At 37.6% G+C, this 18,109-nt stretch overlaps 1 protein-coding gene across 4 annotated transcripts in view; it reads right to left on the reverse strand.

Moving 5' to 3' along the window:
- il1rapl1a (interleukin 1 receptor accessory protein-like 1a) overlaps positions 1 to 18,109 on the reverse strand; it is a 183,461-nt gene that overhangs the window by 41,167 nt on the left and 124,185 nt on the right. The window lies entirely within an intron of this gene.

Genomic DNA, 18,109 nt, shown 5'->3' on the forward strand with positions numbered 1-18,109 from the left:
GTGCGAAGTAGACGAAAATCCACCCCGCGTCTTCCCTGTCGCCGCTGCTTTCCTTTATTGTCTCTTGTGTTGGTCGTCTTCCGATGACGTAACCGATGACATGTTGAATGTGCACCACGGGAATGTAGCCGGTGGATGTGATATGGGCCGGTAATGAAGCTAGACAAATCTTGTCGGTGTTCGTGGTGTAATGATCTTATCACAGGTACAACGTTGTTGTTTCCTAAAAGACCATCTGTATTCCAGGGTGAGAAGCTTTGAGCAGAAAATAGGTCAAATGGTGTTTACCTCAATTCCAATAATATGTTAAAGGTCATTTTACAGCAAATGAAGCCACAGCTTCAAACACAGGCGGGCAGGAAGGTTCATCTTACACCAAAATACACAAACTTGTACGTTCTAGCACACATGAAAAGCAACCTTTTTCTCTCATGCTCATTTTGTGTGAGAATATATATATATATATATATATATATATATATATATATATATATATTATTATTGTTCTGCATACTCCTAATCCTGTTTTTCCTTCTTCTTTCAGGTGCAGGAGCTTCTCTGCAAGGAATGTTGCTTCAACATCATCTTTAGAATGCTAATATGCTCGGCTGATGTGGGTCAGGACTTAATCCTCTAAAAATGATTATCACTGCATGACTGGAACTTCTGTTGAAGAATATCATTTCCATTCAGTTCCTTTCCACTGCACTCGTTCACCAAGAGAAACACATCAGCGCAGAGCAACTGAAACAAAAACAAAAAAAATCAGATTCTATGGCACTCAACTAGGTGATATTTTTTGTTCTCTTTGTGATTTATGTAGATCCCTCCAGTGAGGGTTGCTCAGCAGTAAAGCTAAAGGAGGTTTTCTTAACAATCTTGCTCAGGAGTAGGTTAGATATGCAGGGATTGTTACTATCATGAAGCATCTTGGTGAGTAGTGAACCAGTTTCGTGTCACTACCAGTTCAGGGTTAAACCTGAACGTGCAAACCCCAAAGTGTTTCTTTATGATGCAATCCATCCCCCTAAAAAACTTGGAGGTGGAGAAAAATATGTATCTTTGTCACAAATATACCTAAAATCATGCGTGATGTTGGCCTGCATGCATGCTGTTTTGTATCCCTGTGTGCCCACCAGGCTCTTCCATGTTGTGAAGTGAAGTAGAGCAGCAGTATAATTCAAACTACCTGCAGAGCACTGGGAATCTTACAGTAATGGAAAAGTTACAGCCAAAAGGGAATCATGTTGTTCTGTTGGAAAATAACATGAGTGCCTCCCTGAACAACAGTCAAGCTCCTTCGTTCTGTCTTTGAACGATGGAGCACGACTAAGAAAACGACATCAACGCACATTGCTTGATACAATGCCCACATATAACTTAAAAAGGTCTAGTTTTTGCTGTTTTTCAACCCAGCTGTTTGACAACAATTGCAACCATAAAGACAAGCAATGCACTTTTCTACATTACTATTGTTTTTAACATGAATCACAAGAAAGGACAGGGGACATATTCCTTAATTGTATTTTAACAACATGAGATGTCATCTCCAGTGAAAATAATATTTTTTTCTCTTGAAAAAGGAATAAAAAGAAATTGGGCCACACCCCTCTGAGACCACATAGTGGTTTGATCCACTCAAGAGCTTTCTGTGGCTTGTTCTCTGCACAACTTGGCTACTGAGCAGGGTACAGTTTCCAGTGAGCCATTTTGTGTTGAAAGAACATCTAACAAACCTATGATTTATAGACTTAGGTTGTGGGTCTCTGGCATTTTAAGATACTTGTGTTATAAAAATGAAATCATAAGGACTACAATGCTAGAGCTAAATGAATCTAAATTTAGCTGGAGATAATCAGAACTAAATGGGAGCTATGACTGGACTACTATATGTTGAAGTAGAGTCTGTTGCTCATTGGGGACTTACTTTGTAAATATACAACAATAATTATGACTTTTATTGTTTACCTGGAATAAAGCATGTTTACAGTTGCAACTAGAGTGAATTTTATGACTCAGCTGAATCTTGTGTATGATTACTGCATCAATTTGTGTACCTCTGCATGCAAACACACAACTGAAATCCTCACAACTTGCTGACTTTCCAATTAATTTTTAAGTGGTTTGGTTTCTTTAAAAAGCCAGACTTAGACGCATTGTGTGTTTTTAAACCCCTGGCTTTGTTTTCAGTAGATAGTCATTGATATTGGATATATTTTTCTATATGTCACACCCTAAACAGCCGTGCTGTAAGCTTGCTCTTTTTATCTGTCTGGGTATTTATGGATTCTACCTGGATGCCAGTCTGTAATTTTTATTTATACATTTGGGGAATAAAGATCATAAAAGGAGACCTCATCACAATAAACTGAGCTGACATATAAGGGAGGACTTTGGGAGGACTTTTACACAATAAATAAAAATAAAAGAAAACTCTGCTGCACTGAGACATCTAAACCTAATTGATTAGCTTCAACTCAGATTGTATTGCTTCCTCTGCATCAGTGCTTGTGAGTGAATCTATTAGGCAGCCAGATCAGCTGAAATGGCAAAGAAAGGATAGACAAACTTTTTTTAGTGAACCAAAATACACAAAATAAAGACTATGTCCATTACTATCAAAGGCTATATTAAAAATGTCCTTGTATGAATAGGTTAAGTTGTATTAAAAAAGGTTTTACAATAATTTTTTTATGAGAAATGCAAAAATATTAATTGGAAACTAAAGTGGATAAAAGGCCTAAAAAATATATAATTATATATATATTTTTTTGAACAACAACGAAAGTAACTTACAAGAAAGTAAACAAGTTTAAATTGCTGAGCAAGAAATTAGTGAATTTAATAAATTTGTTTAAGATGACGCTTGCCAGTCAAAGCCTATGTGATGGCTGCTTATTCACCATCAGCAGAGAAAAAAAAACTAAAAAGGATCTGACATATTGTCTCTGGTAGACTGAATCACTAAAGAGAGAACAAAGAAAAAGAAAGACTAGTGGAACTGCAGAGAGAAATCAGTGACAGGAGTCCAAAGCTGATGAGTGGCAAAGAAAGTGATGAGGAGGAATACCAATAAAAAGTGAAAGTGACAGATTACTTGTGAAACACGGAACGATCCAGTCGGCCCGCTTTGCTGAAGAACGAAAGACAAAGTCAGAAAAGTCCTTGTGAGCTTGGCTACACTTGCATGTACGTAAAAAGGTGAGTAATTTTCTCATTTTCCAGTTCAGGACAAAATGTTGTAATAGCCCACTCTGGTTGAATCAGTGATGGAGTCCACTTTAGCAACATATTAAACTCCACTCAAACCACATCTGTTCTCAGTCAGCCGCACTCTTAAAGGTCACGCAGGAAACTGCCAACACACAAAAGGTCATGGTATCTCTAACAGGAGAGTGCATGCCATTAAAAAAAACACTGGTTAGAATTAGAAATTAAAAAGAAGCTAGAAAGGAAATTATTATAGTTGCAACTCAATGAAATGAAGTTGTACACTTGCAAAGTAATGTCTGCCAACTTTACCTTGGTTTGAGCAGTGGTGAGATGTGGCCAGCTTTGCATTCTAAAACAAATCTAAGCAAAATCAAAAGTGGAAAGTATCCCTCTGGAACCTGTTAGGCCAAGTCAATAAAGCTCATGAGCTTCATCATTCCTAGTGGAGGACCATATTAATGTTGTAAACTGTATGAAATATCAAAGGAATGATAACGATACTGGATCAAGGTCTCATTGACTAATTGATTCATTTTGATTTTTCTATTGTCAGTCACAAAAGCAATCCTAATTAACATAAAATTACAGACACATGACTGAAGCTATTGAAACACTGCTGCACCTTTATACATGCTTGCGTGTTGTGCAGAGGCAGGTTATTGGCCAGTAGGTGGCTGTATTCTTCTCATCCAATGTGTTTCACAACCGAACGACCTTCTGTTAACAACTGAGTGGTTCAGCTGGTTCGTTTGTGCTTTTCATGGAGATCAGTCAGTTTTTTTTAGCCAGAGGCCTAATGCTGTCACAGGGTAATTCCAGTTTTGTCCTTAAAAACAAGACATTGCTAATAAAATATTAGAAATGTCGGATTTCGATGCCATGTGTGGTGGCACTACATAAGAGTATATACAAATCCCACTGCCAACTTATATCATGAAAAAGTCAGTAAAGAAACCCAAAACTGTTATATAAAAACAATTACATTTTTAACAAAGGAAATGTAAATAGCTGCTTTGGCGGATAAAGAACAATTAAAAAAAGAATTAAAAAAAATCTGTAATGTGCTTATTGTTAATGTGCTTAACAATATAGGCAACAATATATACACCCACATGCAAACAAAACACTCAGTCCCAGCTGCAAGCTTATTGCCTAGTAACTCAAAAGGTTTTTTTTTCTCTTTTGTTTCAAGGGCGGTAATTACAACAGAGAGTAGGTATTAAGAAAGTAAGGCTAGTATTTAAAGTGCCTATTTCCTCCAGTGTTTAATACTAATAACACATTGTAGGAGTTGAGGAGAGTAGTTATTGCAGGAAGGAAAAAGCTGGGAGGAGACAGCAGTAAAGATAGAAGACATGGGAAGGAGAAGCTAAAATAGCTAAGGGAAATTAGGCTCTTCCTCATCACTCGGTGGAGGACATTCAAAAAGATTAAAAAATGGTTTGCTTTTTATTACAAATTTACCAAGAGTTTGCTTTTCATTTTAAGCACTTTTATACACAATGGCAAAACTGTCGAACAGGAAAACCATCAAATAAGCTAGATGTACTTGAACTACTACATCACCTAAGGCTAAGACAAGCCCTGAAACTATTTCTTAAAGACAGAACCAAGGCGTTGTTTAGCAGTAACCCCCTCTGCCTAAATTATCTATGTTTATATTCAGAAAACTCTGCTGTTCCCCACAGACCACTTCTATAGTGCATCCGTTTTTCTCCTCTGAAGTATATTTAGATCCACATGTGTGGTTGTGAAAATGAATGACATAGAAAGACCAGCAGAAAAAGGCAGTGGGGGGAGGAGGGGTGGACATGGAAACTAGTAAGACAAAGACGGAAACAGTCCATTAACACACTTGTAAATGAAATCCAGCTATTTACCACACGCTGGGCCTCTCGAATTACTGGCTGTGCTCAGGATGCAGATTGCGGCTGGCAATTAAAGATGAACCGTACGCACAGACTCAGAAAGATGCACACCCACGCACACACGCACACATCCAAGCGCATGCACCAATGTAAGCTTGCATACACTCTCCCTGAGGCAGCAGTGCAGCACAGATATACTGATCTCCATAGCAACAATCACCGCTGTGGGCGATGGTGACATGAAGATTGATTGTCATCTGAAAGCAAAAGCCAAGCAGAAAAAAAGGGCAGCGTGGATGAAAAGGTGTTTGCTAAAGTGCAACAGTGTTTCTCAATGGTGGTTGAAGTTGTGGCCCCCGGCCAGGGGTCTTCTTTAGTTAATGAAGAGGGGTAACAGCTGGTTTCTTCTTGCCAGTAGTGAAGATTGAAAGATCTGCTTATGTAACACGAACAAAGTAAAAGTCAAATATAGTTATTCCAGACAGATTCATGGGGGTCCTACATTCAGTGTGTTCCCTCTCCTCTCCTCCACTGTCTTCTCATCTTTTTCTGTCCGACCTCCTCCTCACAAGCTATTTGTCTTCTTCATTTTTACACCAATAAACACTTACAGCCCTCCTTCAACACTAGAGTTTGGCAAAGTATGGTTGCTAACTGCATCATGCATTTACTGTAGCTTAGAAGTTCTCTCCATTTTGCCTCTTTTTTCTCTCTCCACCCTGCCTAGGTTTTTTTTTTTAGCACTTGTTTTTCTTCATTTTTTTTTTCCTGTTATGTAAGAGAGACAGAAGTGGAGCAAGCTTCAAAGTGAATGGCAAAGCCGCCTTTTCCCCTGCTCACTTTGCTGTTCATGCATGTCATTCCAGTGCCAGCCCCTTCCTCCCTACCTCCCCACCCAAATCTCTGCAGGTCCTTGTCATTAGGTTTTCACTTATTCATCCTTCCTCATTTTTTTTTGTTATTCCACACCTATATATTCCTGCTTATTGGGTCAATACCTCAATTTTTATGACATTCTTTTGGGTGTAATGTATATTTAAAGTTGCTCTCTGACCTTCTTGCTGCCATTTTAATCCCAGAGGATGTAGTAACAGAAAAAGACTGAAAGGGCAGACTTTGAAAGCAGATATATTGTAAAAAAGGAGACAGGTCTGATTATGCTTGCTTCCTCCTCCTGTCTGTCCTTGTTGTATCAAATATAGAGTGATGTGAGGACGAGTGGGGGGCTCCTTTCCTTTGATTACCTGTCAAAGAGCGTGAGCATCACAAGCAGAAGGTAAAAGCTATCATCAACCAAATCGTCTGTTTAAAGACAGCTCACTGCTTAAACACGGAGAAACTCTCATCAGCTACTGACGTAACACAATTACCACCTGCATGAAGGCTGCGTTTCAAATACCAGCAGTCACACACAGGCAAAGATGCACAAACACATGACTGACTGATTGAATACACACACTGACAGTAAGCATAAAGCTGAGCTCAGGCTCGACAGACATGAAGCAGATCTGTTGCCCTTGTTATGGACCTGACACACCGAGCCGAAACAAAAACCGACAGTCATGTCAAGTCACATTGCCTCACATCTTCTAAAGAGCGCTTCCAAAGACTAAAGCAGACAATCACCTGTACATCAGCACACACAAACACACACACACACACATCCTTAACGTCTGCAACATCAAATAAGAAGTCACGGGTTTTGGTTTTCTGCTTTGAAAATAAAAGCTATGCCCAGAATTCCTCCCAAATTATTGCACAGTAATAATAAAATGACCCTGAAAGAACAAACATGAATGCATGAATATGTACAGTTTCTACCTATCCATCTTTAGGAGACATGCTATTGTTCATGTTAGTTTGGAGATATTTTACCCTAAGTGGTTTCAAATGAATATTTGTGTCTGTTTTTTTTTTTTTTGTGAAAGATTTATTTTTAGGGCTGAGAAAACCAAAACTGGTAACTGCAAAAATAAAGGTCCCAAAAGCAGCCCTGCAGTTTTACCTTGAGTCTAATGGGCTGTATTTCATCAACTAAACAAAAGTGCTTTGATGGCAAATCATTTAAAAATAAATTCAAAAGGCAGAGCGGTTTGTTGTAAATGCTTGCATGATAACAAACCAAAAATGGCACATGGATCTAACAGAAATTAAAGGAAACCAGGGAGTATTTGCAACTAGGACCTGGGCCCTTTACAAAGCAGGTAAAACTTACCTGGGTTTCTTTAAGAAAAATCCAGTTCAACTAATCCTAACATTGAGTAAGTGTGTGTAGGGGTATGACAAAGCTGGTAACCTAACCCAGGTTTTCTGACTCTGGATCTGTGTGTGTTCATCTAAAACAGGAGGGGCTGCATCAGATGACCAATGACATGTCAAACAAAAAGGAACAAAAAGCAAATAATTATACCAGTACTTCTTTCACTGGTCTAACTATTAACCCACTATTACTTTTTAAAATTAATGTGCTGCAGGTGCTGCCTTTTTCTCTGATAAATGAAAGTTTGAACCTTCTTTACACTGAATGAGTCACAAAGATAAAAACGGTTCAGTCACTTTGTTAAGCCACTACATAAATCTGGTATTATATAATCATTAATGCATGGATTTGCAGTGACAGACTTTTTCCCTCCAGTATTTTGCAGGAAGATACAGAATGTTGAAGAGGAAAACTCACTCCACCAGGAAAAGTCTATGTTGATAAAAAGGAAACTATCAAACAACAGAGTTTAAGAAATTGATAAAAAGATATAGTTCAATGTCAACTTGGTGACGCAGAAAGAAACAGCCTGGAGTGAAATTGTATCAAATTTAAAATTATTTTCTTTCAGTCTTGCTGGCAGTGGTGAGGAATTTTAAGGCAGCAATAAGCAAACCACTGTATGTGATACACAGCTGGGTATTGTCAACATTATGTAAAGCTGCTTCTGTCTCTACTTTAGAGTATTTTCCCTCTTTGCCTTTCTTCCCTTCTTTTTTTCCTGTTAGGCATGTGTAGCGGCTGTTAGTTCATTTATCATTCTGCAGTCTCCAGCCCTCAGCCCCAGACTCAGTGATTAATGACGAATGTTCACCCACTTAAACATTTCACTTTGTTTTGCTGACACACTACTTACCATGCTGGTCACCAATGGTTACTTAATGCCGGGTTACAGCGGGACAGCACAAGTACAATGACATATCAGCAGGGTGACCTTTAAGGGCTTTCTGAGTGTGATTTTTATCCCTTCATTATTATTATATAAATGTGTCATTCATCACAAAAAAATCAGCATAACTACATTTACAGCCAATAGAGCAAACCTGTGATCTATCTCTTTGGAAAACAAAAAATACTAAAGTATGTGCACTAATTCATGTGTTACATCCAAAAAGTTTTCAAATTCTTTTGTATGTTATTATTTATAATAATGACTTTGTGTCAGAGAAGAGTTATGACTGTTGTAGATTGATACTGGAAAAAATAAACATATGGCAAATGGAAAATTCTGATGCATTATTAGAAATCTACATTATTACATACACAATATTAGAACGATACAGCTTTATTGTTTTGGTTCTATTTTTACCAGAGTCAACATTAATAAGATGTAGTTAATAAAACATAAATGCTGATACTGTAATACGAGATAAGTTATATTGATGTTATTGTGAATTTTCTTGTAAAATATAACACACCAGAGACTTTGTCAGATTTTGAGCACCAAAGGATAAACCAGAAACTTTTAAAAAGCTGCAAAACAAAACAAACCAAAAAAAACTTAACACCTATCTAGATACGATCTTTTCAGAAAATAAATCCACAAAGGTTTGCATAGTTTTCTCAATAGAGCAATAGAATATTCAAAATTTGAATAAAATAGCACCAAAATAATACAATAAAACATAAATAAAGAGACTAAAAACAAAACACTGGCATATTCTTGAAACTGATTGTGGTAAACTTGGCGACACATTCAGAGAGCAACCTTTGGGATGAGCAACAAAAAATATTTGAACGATCCTTCAGTATATTTTTATTGACCTCCTACACCAAAACCTACCAACTGAGGATATTTTGATTGCAGTTAAAAATGGCAGTTACTGTTGTGGTTGCCGGTGTCAGTGTATATACAAAATGATGGGAGCATGTTTTAGTTGAGGGGCACTGAGAGCAAGTGTGTGTGCTGATTACCTCCGCCAAGGAGGTTATGTTTTCAGTCGTGTTGGTTGGTTTGTTTGTCCATCTGTCTGCCTGTCCATCTGTTTGCAAGATTGCTTAAAAACTAATGAACAGATTTTGATTAAATTTTCAGGAATAGTTGTCACAGAAAACAAGTGATTAAACTTTGGTGGTGATCCAGATCACGATCCAGATCCCACAACTTTTTATGACCCTGTGGCCTTGGCAGAGGTTTGCGTTCTCCGAGTGCTTCCAGTTTATATATCAGATTTAAAAAGCTCATAATTATCAAATATAATTAGAAATAAAACCAATGAAACACTAACAAATCCTGTTTTTATGTGTTTCTTCTTATTATTTTAAATTATGTGTTTAGACATGCATTTCCTCTGGCATCCTTTGGTGCTGTAGCACCCTCTGTTCCCCACTTTCCTTAGCTTTGTAAGTATACAGTATACTTATAGTTGGCATAGTTTTAAACAGCCTTTTACATGCAAAAAAAAAAAATACATATTAAAGGTATCATATTGTGTCAAACTAAGTTATTTATTATAATTTTCTTTTGTTGGGAGGTCGAGTTAATATTTTTACTCTGTCAGTGATTAATGTCAGGTAAGGGTGCAGTCTATATGTTGTCTATTAAAAACCAGTCTTGAGAAAGGCATTGATCATTTAATAAATTTAGGAAATGTACAAATGCAGCTGGAACGTGCAACACTTTTTAAAAAAGATAAAAAAGATTAAAATCAAGCATCAAGTGCATAACTACTGTGATTCATCTCTGAGCTGACAGAAATAATGTGACGAGAGTGGAGGTGAAAGGGACTGTGAGGAACTGTAAAATGTGAGCATGTGTGTGTTTGAGATACTGACTGAAAGACAGACAGAAGAGGGCAGAGAGTAATTTTTAATGAAGTGGCTCAGCGGTGACCTTTAGTAACTCTCTGGAGCAAAGTCAATTTCACTTTCATCCTTCCCCGTGGAAAGGTGGTGCATTTGTTGTCACGGCTAGGTGTCCAAGCCTGAGATTGTCCCCACTATTGTATAGTTCTGTAGGATCCTCAAATCTCCAAGCACACAAGCAGAGGTCAGCGGGTGTTGCAGCGAAGAGAAAAGAAAAGGTAAAGGATAAAAGGATGTAGAATCATACAGGGAAAAAGCGAGTACACAGACACAGACAGGAGGTTAGGCATCAAAGACAAGAAGGCAGGTGCTGCCAGCTCTGTGTCAGTAGGTTTATACTTTTCAAAGGCTTTTTTACAAGTGAATGACAAAGCAGGAAAAGATTTTTAGTATGCAAATGACAGAAAAATGTCTCTAAATATTACAGACATTGCCTTATTGTTTCTGTTGCATGACAATGTCAGTGCAACAGTGTCATGTCAGTAGGTTGCAATCAGATTTTATATGCATGCATTTGCATACAAAATGATTAGTCTGGAAGTAAGTTAATGAATGCAGTGTTTTGGCTTCCAAGAAGACTGCTTGTTGCTTTCTGTCACTGTCTGAAGAGAGAAAAAGCATAAATGTGGCAGGATGGCAGGAACGTATTGTTGTCATGCAAGAAAAAAAAGAGTCCCCTAAAAATACTACAAATATAGACCAAACCTTGTTGGGAAAACCGGAAGGTAAACTAAAGGATGACTGTGTTTCACCTCCTGCACCCACTAGTTGGCAAAACTACAGTATGCACCATACAAGTCATAAGTCAATGTTGAAGGCAGACCTTTTATCAAAAATGAGGAGATTTTTCTTGTTAGGACTGGGTTATATGACAACTTAAATAGAATAATTTTCTATAATAATCTTGATTCTGATAAAATCTGATGATCCTCCTTGTGTATCAAGGTATGCAAGGATAATTGAATTACAGTAAACTGAATATGTTTCAGTTTTATTTATATTTATTTAAAGTTACATTCACATGACACATTCAGAATTTCTTCTTGTTTCTTATCTCATTTGAACTGATATCTTTATCAAACTGTGCTGCACTCACTGAGGAGACAGTGGTTTGTAAGAACTTTATGGTATAACTGGCTGAACTGATAATTATAGATCACCCATTTTCTCTGCCTGCAGCAGGAGCTTGGCAACATGACGCTGATACAGGTTTTGTGAGGCGTCATCTTAAAGAAATAGTTTATATCTTCTAAGGTGGGGTTTTGTGAAAAGGTAATGAACAGTTAATATTTTTCCTGCTGTAGATAGCCTTTTGAATGACCTCAGTTTTGAGAAATTGAGTTTAATTCTGACTGGATTGATGAGCTAATGACTAGTTTGAACAAGGCCAAGAGGAAATTAGTCTTAAAACAACTTCAGTTTCAAGAGTTTAAAGAGAAACCTATGGTTATTTGTAAGCACAAACAGCAACAGCAGCAATTAGCTGTAGCACTTATCATGCAACTTGCCATCAGTTTCATGCAATGTGAAACTGATGGCAGTGTAAAGGTTGATACATATTCATGAACCGCTAGGAAAGTTTTGAGATAGAAGTTGTTCAACATGACAGCAGCACACTTTAGTTTTGGCCCCATTTGGAATAGCTATTGTTTGTTCCATTGCCCAGCCCTGCTCTAAGTTTGCATGAGTTCAACATCTTTTTATGTTGGTGCCTGTCTACTGGAAAGCCAGGCAGATGGTATAATAAGAACTACTGATCCTTAGTGCCCACAGTTATCAAAGTGCACATCTGTAACGAATAAATAGGACCAGAGAGAGGTGCCTGATTTGAAAGTAGACACTGTATATATTTATCCTCACATCTTAAATATTAATAAATCCCCAAACTGAGTGCTGAACACCTGCTCAAAACTACACAAATTATAAATATTTAGATCCAGCCTTAATATATAGCCTGTTAAAGGATGGATAAAAATAAGTGATTTCAATTAGTTAGAAACAGAATGGAAATATTTTTGGTAGAGGTGGACAGTAATAGATCAATAAATGTCACTGATGTGATTCATAAACGTATAGAAGTCATGAAACACATGCCAATATTAGTAAATGTAACTGTATAATGTAAAACTGAGACGTTTAGCCAGTTTTTAAGTCCTGTTGAAATGATTGACAATGAAGTGACTTCATGAAGGGCTAGTTTGTGAGGCGTTGTTAGAAGAAAGGCAACAGATTGAAATCCAATGGTAGCATTGGTTAAACTTACTTACTGCCAGCTCTAATGTTAGATAGCTGCAACAAAAACTTTACAAGTTAACGCAATTTATTCAAGGCTTGAAAGAACAATTTTTCTGCCTTACAGCTAACTATAAATCATCTTGGTTGCAGGGCACCAAATCCATTCAAACTAAACAAGACCATTTATTTCCACATTGTTAGAGAAGATGACAGACAACCACATTGTCTGTCTTTTCATTGATATTTCCCATTAAATATTGCTGAAATACTTTCTAAATTGGGAAATTGGGGTGTGATCCATCCATTAAAAAGTCTCACATGGTTCATGTCAAAGTGCAATAGCTACAAAACGGGTCTTCCTTGTGCTGCCCCTCCTCTGTTGTTGGGTCCTGCTCTCTGAAATAATGGATTCTTATTCTTTTCCAGAAGACTGCACACATCTGCTGGCTTTGGGAGACTGTAAAATCCTCTATCAGTTACAATTATCCTATGGTTTGAGAGGAAAGCGCTGCAAGCGTGTGTGTGACCCATCCACCCCTACTAGTGCAGGGGTGTGCAAATATCTGCTCGGGTGATTAAGAGGGAGAGCTGGCGAGATGCTCAAAGTGGAGTGCTGCGTAAGCATGAGCTGAATCCCTTAAGCACACTCACTGCGCTGGTGCATCCATAACAAATCATCCAGAGGGAATCAACGACAGGCCAGTGAGTCTGTTTGTCCATGAGTCTGTTTTAAATTTGCTGCTGAAGTATGTGTAATATGCCACTTAGTGTATTTTTGTGTAGTTCCATCAAACCAATTCCAGCATATGGGCTCAAATTTAAACTCAGTGATACAAATCCTCCACCTATGCTGGAAGAACTGGAGGTGAACTTCATCAACTCACCACTGGGGGACAGCAGAAAATCTGGCAAAAAGAGTAACTGGATGGGTAAAACGCAGTTCAACCAGCTTACAAAACATTCTATATGTAAAATGCTGGGCTGCCCAAAAATAATATTTGTGACAAAAATACACAATCCTAAGGACTACTTTGTTCCTGATACAAAAGTGTATGATGATATTGAGCAGTTTGAAAAAGTCACAGGTTCAAAACCTTATTGCCAAACCTTTCCTGAGGTTTAGACTGTTTTAATGAGACGTCAGAGACAGAGACCGTCAGGTTGCACTTGATCTCCTCCACCTGCCAGTCCGACAGCTAAAAGAGCCCACATCCAATAAACATTTCCCCCATTAAACAAAAAATAAAGTGAGTTGTTAAAAAAAAAGTAAAAAATACAGATAATCATGGTTTGGCTCTTAAGGTAAAGTAAAAGTTTTAAGCAAACATTTGCAACAAGCTATGACAATTGGCTTTTGTATCTGACTAATAAAGTGTTAACTTGCTAATGAATTAGCTAACAAAAGCTTGTCAGGCTCAACGTTACTTTACAAAAAAGTGAACAATAGAAGAATATTCTGTGAAATAAGTACTTTTACTCTAACACTTAATGAATGCAGTTGGTGTTAATTGTACATTTTTGTTTAGGTCTTTCACCATTGTGTACATTTGTTGAAAATCACACCTTTTAAAATGGCCCACTGGTTCTCTGATGTTTTAGAAGATTGTATTGATTTTAGTAAGGATGCAACTTTTTTTTCTTAATACAATAATACAGTGAAACAGTGGGATTGTTGCTCAAGATTATCATGACATCAGAGCCTCATCTTGGCTCATGACTGGTGAGAACAGCACAGAGAAAATGCTTGAGGGGTGACACAGGGGGTTTGATTTAGTGATGGGGATTATGGCTCTTTTCGAAATTTGGATAATTGGACTCGGCTCAGCAACAAGAGCCGACCCTTTTGACTCCACATAGTACCTCTTCAAGCTTTTATTATTACACCTAGCTTTGATATTTGTTTAGTACATTTAAAGACACCTGTATGTAGAATATCAATGCTGTTCGAAGTAATCATACTCAAATTTAAGCGTTTTTAATACAATAATTTAAACTCATATTTGATATTTGTTAACCCCCTTTACATTTTAACCTGGTGGTTTGATCCTGTTTTGTCACTGCATCTAATTGGTTACATGATATCAATACAGTGAGAACCTTTAACAACTGCTAAACTGTGTAGTACAAAATACTATTAACTGGGGGAAAAAAAATCAAATAAGTAAGCAGCCAGTTTCCATCATTCATGTAAATTAACCAGCTCAGAGAGATGACTCCGACAAGTCACTAGTTTGATATTTGTTTCTACGAGTGACAGAAATTGTTAGACTTCATCCGTATGGCTGAATGGGACACAGAAACAAAGAAGAAGGAAAAACTTGACCAAATCACCCTCATAGAAAAAACATAGTTTTCTATTAATATTGCACCTGCATTTCTTCATTGCTTTTATCAAATCACTCTTATCTGACAGACAACCCTTCTAATGCCTCAGTGTCTTGTTGTCTGTTTTACTCTTTTTCATGCATGCTTTGTGGTCAAGTCTTTGCAGCATTTTTTTTTTTTTTTACTTTTCATCCCTGCTGCTGAAAGTCTTCTGTTGAGCTTATGTAACACAAGTGTTTGATTTACATCTGCCTGCATGTGTGCGTTGTGTAAAGCAAGCTAAGATGGAGGCTGTCTTCGACCCGCACTGGTTGCAACAGTGGAAGAGATAAAGAAGGTCTGTGTTTCCCGGCACTGTTGCAGATTTATCTCTCTGCTTACGGCTCTGATTTTATTGCCTGGCCGGCCTCAACTGGATACCAAGTCTCTCTCTCTCTCTCTCTCTCTCTATATATATATATATATATATATATATATATATTTCTCTCTACTTCCCACAAAGTATAAGGCACCTGCTTCTTTCTATGCATGTTTGGGCTGCTATAAATCTGCCACAGTGCTCCATAAAGCTGCTTAGGGCATGGCTCAACAAATATTAAGGAAGAAGAGAATAAATAAATAATGGCTAAATAAAAGAGAACCTCTCATTTGCAGGGAGACAACATTTCTGCACACAAAATGAAGCTCTACTGTAAAATATTTACCTCTGAGTCTCGGTGCTTTGGACACTGCAGGGAGTCTGTGGGAGCTCACTGCAGAACAAAACACACACTTCTACTCTGCCTCACTTTTGCTGATGGGAGTGCCAGAGTCTTTTGCAGCAAGCTATTAGGGAGAAGACCTTGGCTTGCAAAAGTGCAAAATTTAAGAAGCAGCCTGTTAAAATGGTTGCCCATGTCCTGTGCAGCTCTGGAATATGTTCTTTTTAAACTACCTGAGTCATCATCAGGAGCATTTTTGCTTGAACTTAAAGGAGCAGTGCACCCCAGACAAGATAAAAAGATGTTTGACAAGAATTCATTTATCAGCCATTGGGGGTTTACCCAAAGATTACATGATAAATGTTGGAAGCACAATGCTATGGAAAAGGTTTGGGCAACTCAAGGTCAAAGCCATCCAAGTAAAAAAAAAAAATGTCCAGGCTACACAAGTAAAAATGACAAAATTGATAAATTCTTGGCTGGACACCTGTATACTAAGTGCTCAGCAATATTTTCTTTTGCAGTAATTCCAGCCTGTAAATTTATCATTTACTTTTTGTCTGGGGTTTATAATTTTTCCCAGTAAAAGCCCTCTGGTTCTCTCAAACTTAACAATTTGGGGGGATTTTACATGCTTTTAAGGTCTATTCAAAGATTTTTAATGATATGTAGGGTTTGTCAAGGTCACAGCACGTTAATATTGATTTCCCACGTGTGTTAGAATCACTATCCTATTGTGGAAGCCATCCTGCTTTTTTATCAACTGGTGATGTTTGCTTTCTAAGTTACTTAATTGAATCCATTTTTCCTTCATGTGGTGAAATTTTCATCTATAACAAAGCCCTACAGCATGATTAAATAAGTCCAGTGCTTTAACGATTTGAGAACTTTTCTTTTCTTTTTTTTATTTCTTGGCCAAACATTCCTATAGTTTCTGCTGCAGTTCACTGGACCTGTTCATCAAAAGGATCAGGTTACTTTCGGTGTTCATTTGCAAACTCCCGATGCCTAATTTTGTAGTAAAGACACATGCATGTTCATTTTTCTCATGTCTCTTGTTTGAAGGTCATATTTGTCCAGGTTTTTGAGCTTAACAGTGGACTAGTGCACCAGCTTTGCAGTTTGCTAAATCTTACTTTAACATTTTTTATGGTCAAACAGGTTTTGATTTAGTCTTTTTATTCCTAGAAGCAGCTCTCTCAGAAAGTGTTCTCCGTTTTAAAGGGGATTTTATTTTGTACCTTAAGCATACTTGTTGTCATTTCCAAACTGTGCTGCAAACTAAGAAAACAGTGAGATGAAAAACAGCCATAAGTCGGTCTTAAGATGTACCAGCTTCAAAAAGTCATGGTTTCAAAATCATGAAAATCTTCCGTCAGCTCTTCCTGTGGTTTAAATTCCTTTCAACAAGATATCTAAGACAGTTTAGAGCATTCTTTGGTCATATGTAGTGAGAGCAGTGCTCCCACTCTTGTACTTGTTGCTTTGAGCTGTCAAGTCAGTTGAGCATAATGGCCAAATAAGGGAAAACTCCCTGCACATCTTCCCGGGTTTGGCTGTTAACAAATTTTACCAGATGGTCATAGCTTCACTACCAGAGAAGTGCCACCCAAGCTACAAGAGTTAGCATCCCTATCTGAGACATGAATAGTCAACTACTACCTGGCAACATAACTAGCTAATGCTACTGTACAAAAAGAACAGAAGAGAGGAAGAAATTCTAAGCAATAGGTACTTTTACATTAATTAATTAGAAAAATGTGACAAATTATTTTCATATTTTTATTTATTTATCTTCCACTCTTCGGTACATCTGTTAATTTAAGTTTATATTGCTTTGAGGGCATCAGTTATTTAATTATTTCCAAAAAAATCCTGAGAAGCACATGGCTGCTGATTCACAAGTTTATAAAGTTAGAGATTCAATTTTTTTGTGTCATCTGGTCTTTCTTTACAATGGTTTTCATGAGTCAGTCCTGAAAAACCAAGGTCTGAAACCTTACTAAAATTTACCTCAGGGTGCTAAAACTTTGCACAGCCCTGGTTTGCTTTCTATTCTACATAAAGTTGTATAAAAGTTGATTCAAATGTAAAAATGAAAGGCTTTAATCATTTTAATATCCATTCATCTTCCACTCCCTCCACCACGGTCAGCAAACATTTTTTCAATACTCTCCTATTACTATTTGACCTCTACAGCTCCAGTTTAGATCATTCTCCCATTAGAGCTGTTTCTCAAGAAATATTCCAGTTTGATGAAAGCGCTCCAGCCATTTACCACCACGCACACACATGCACAACAGAGCAAGTCAACACACAAGATAAGAAGCGCACAATTAATCACGCAGCAAACAGAAGAAAGAGCTAACAATGAGGATTTAAACAACTGTGAGACAGTTTCAAGTGGGAAGCCTTTCCTGAAAATCTCGGTGGAATAAAAGATAGAGACAAATGACACCAATAGCTTAAGGGCCCCCATTGTGCACCCCGTTCATGCATGGGTGTGAGTAGGCTGACATGTGAAGCTGAGCCTGTCAGTTTATCAACAGCAGCAATTTTTCACCCTTGATCAGCCAACCATGGGCATTTCAAATGAACTACCTGCATTTCAGCAGCATCAGATAGAAGACAAAAGGTGAGCGCTCAGTAAATTATTGTACCTTCTTTGCCTTTGTCTCCACACCTTTCTTTCTGTCACAAAC

This window comes from Kryptolebias marmoratus, linkage group LG6 (assembly GCF_001649575.2).
Source record: "Kryptolebias marmoratus isolate JLee-2015 linkage group LG6, ASM164957v2, whole genome shotgun sequence".
Lineage (NCBI taxonomy): Eukaryota > Metazoa > Chordata > Actinopteri > Cyprinodontiformes > Rivulidae > Kryptolebias > Kryptolebias marmoratus.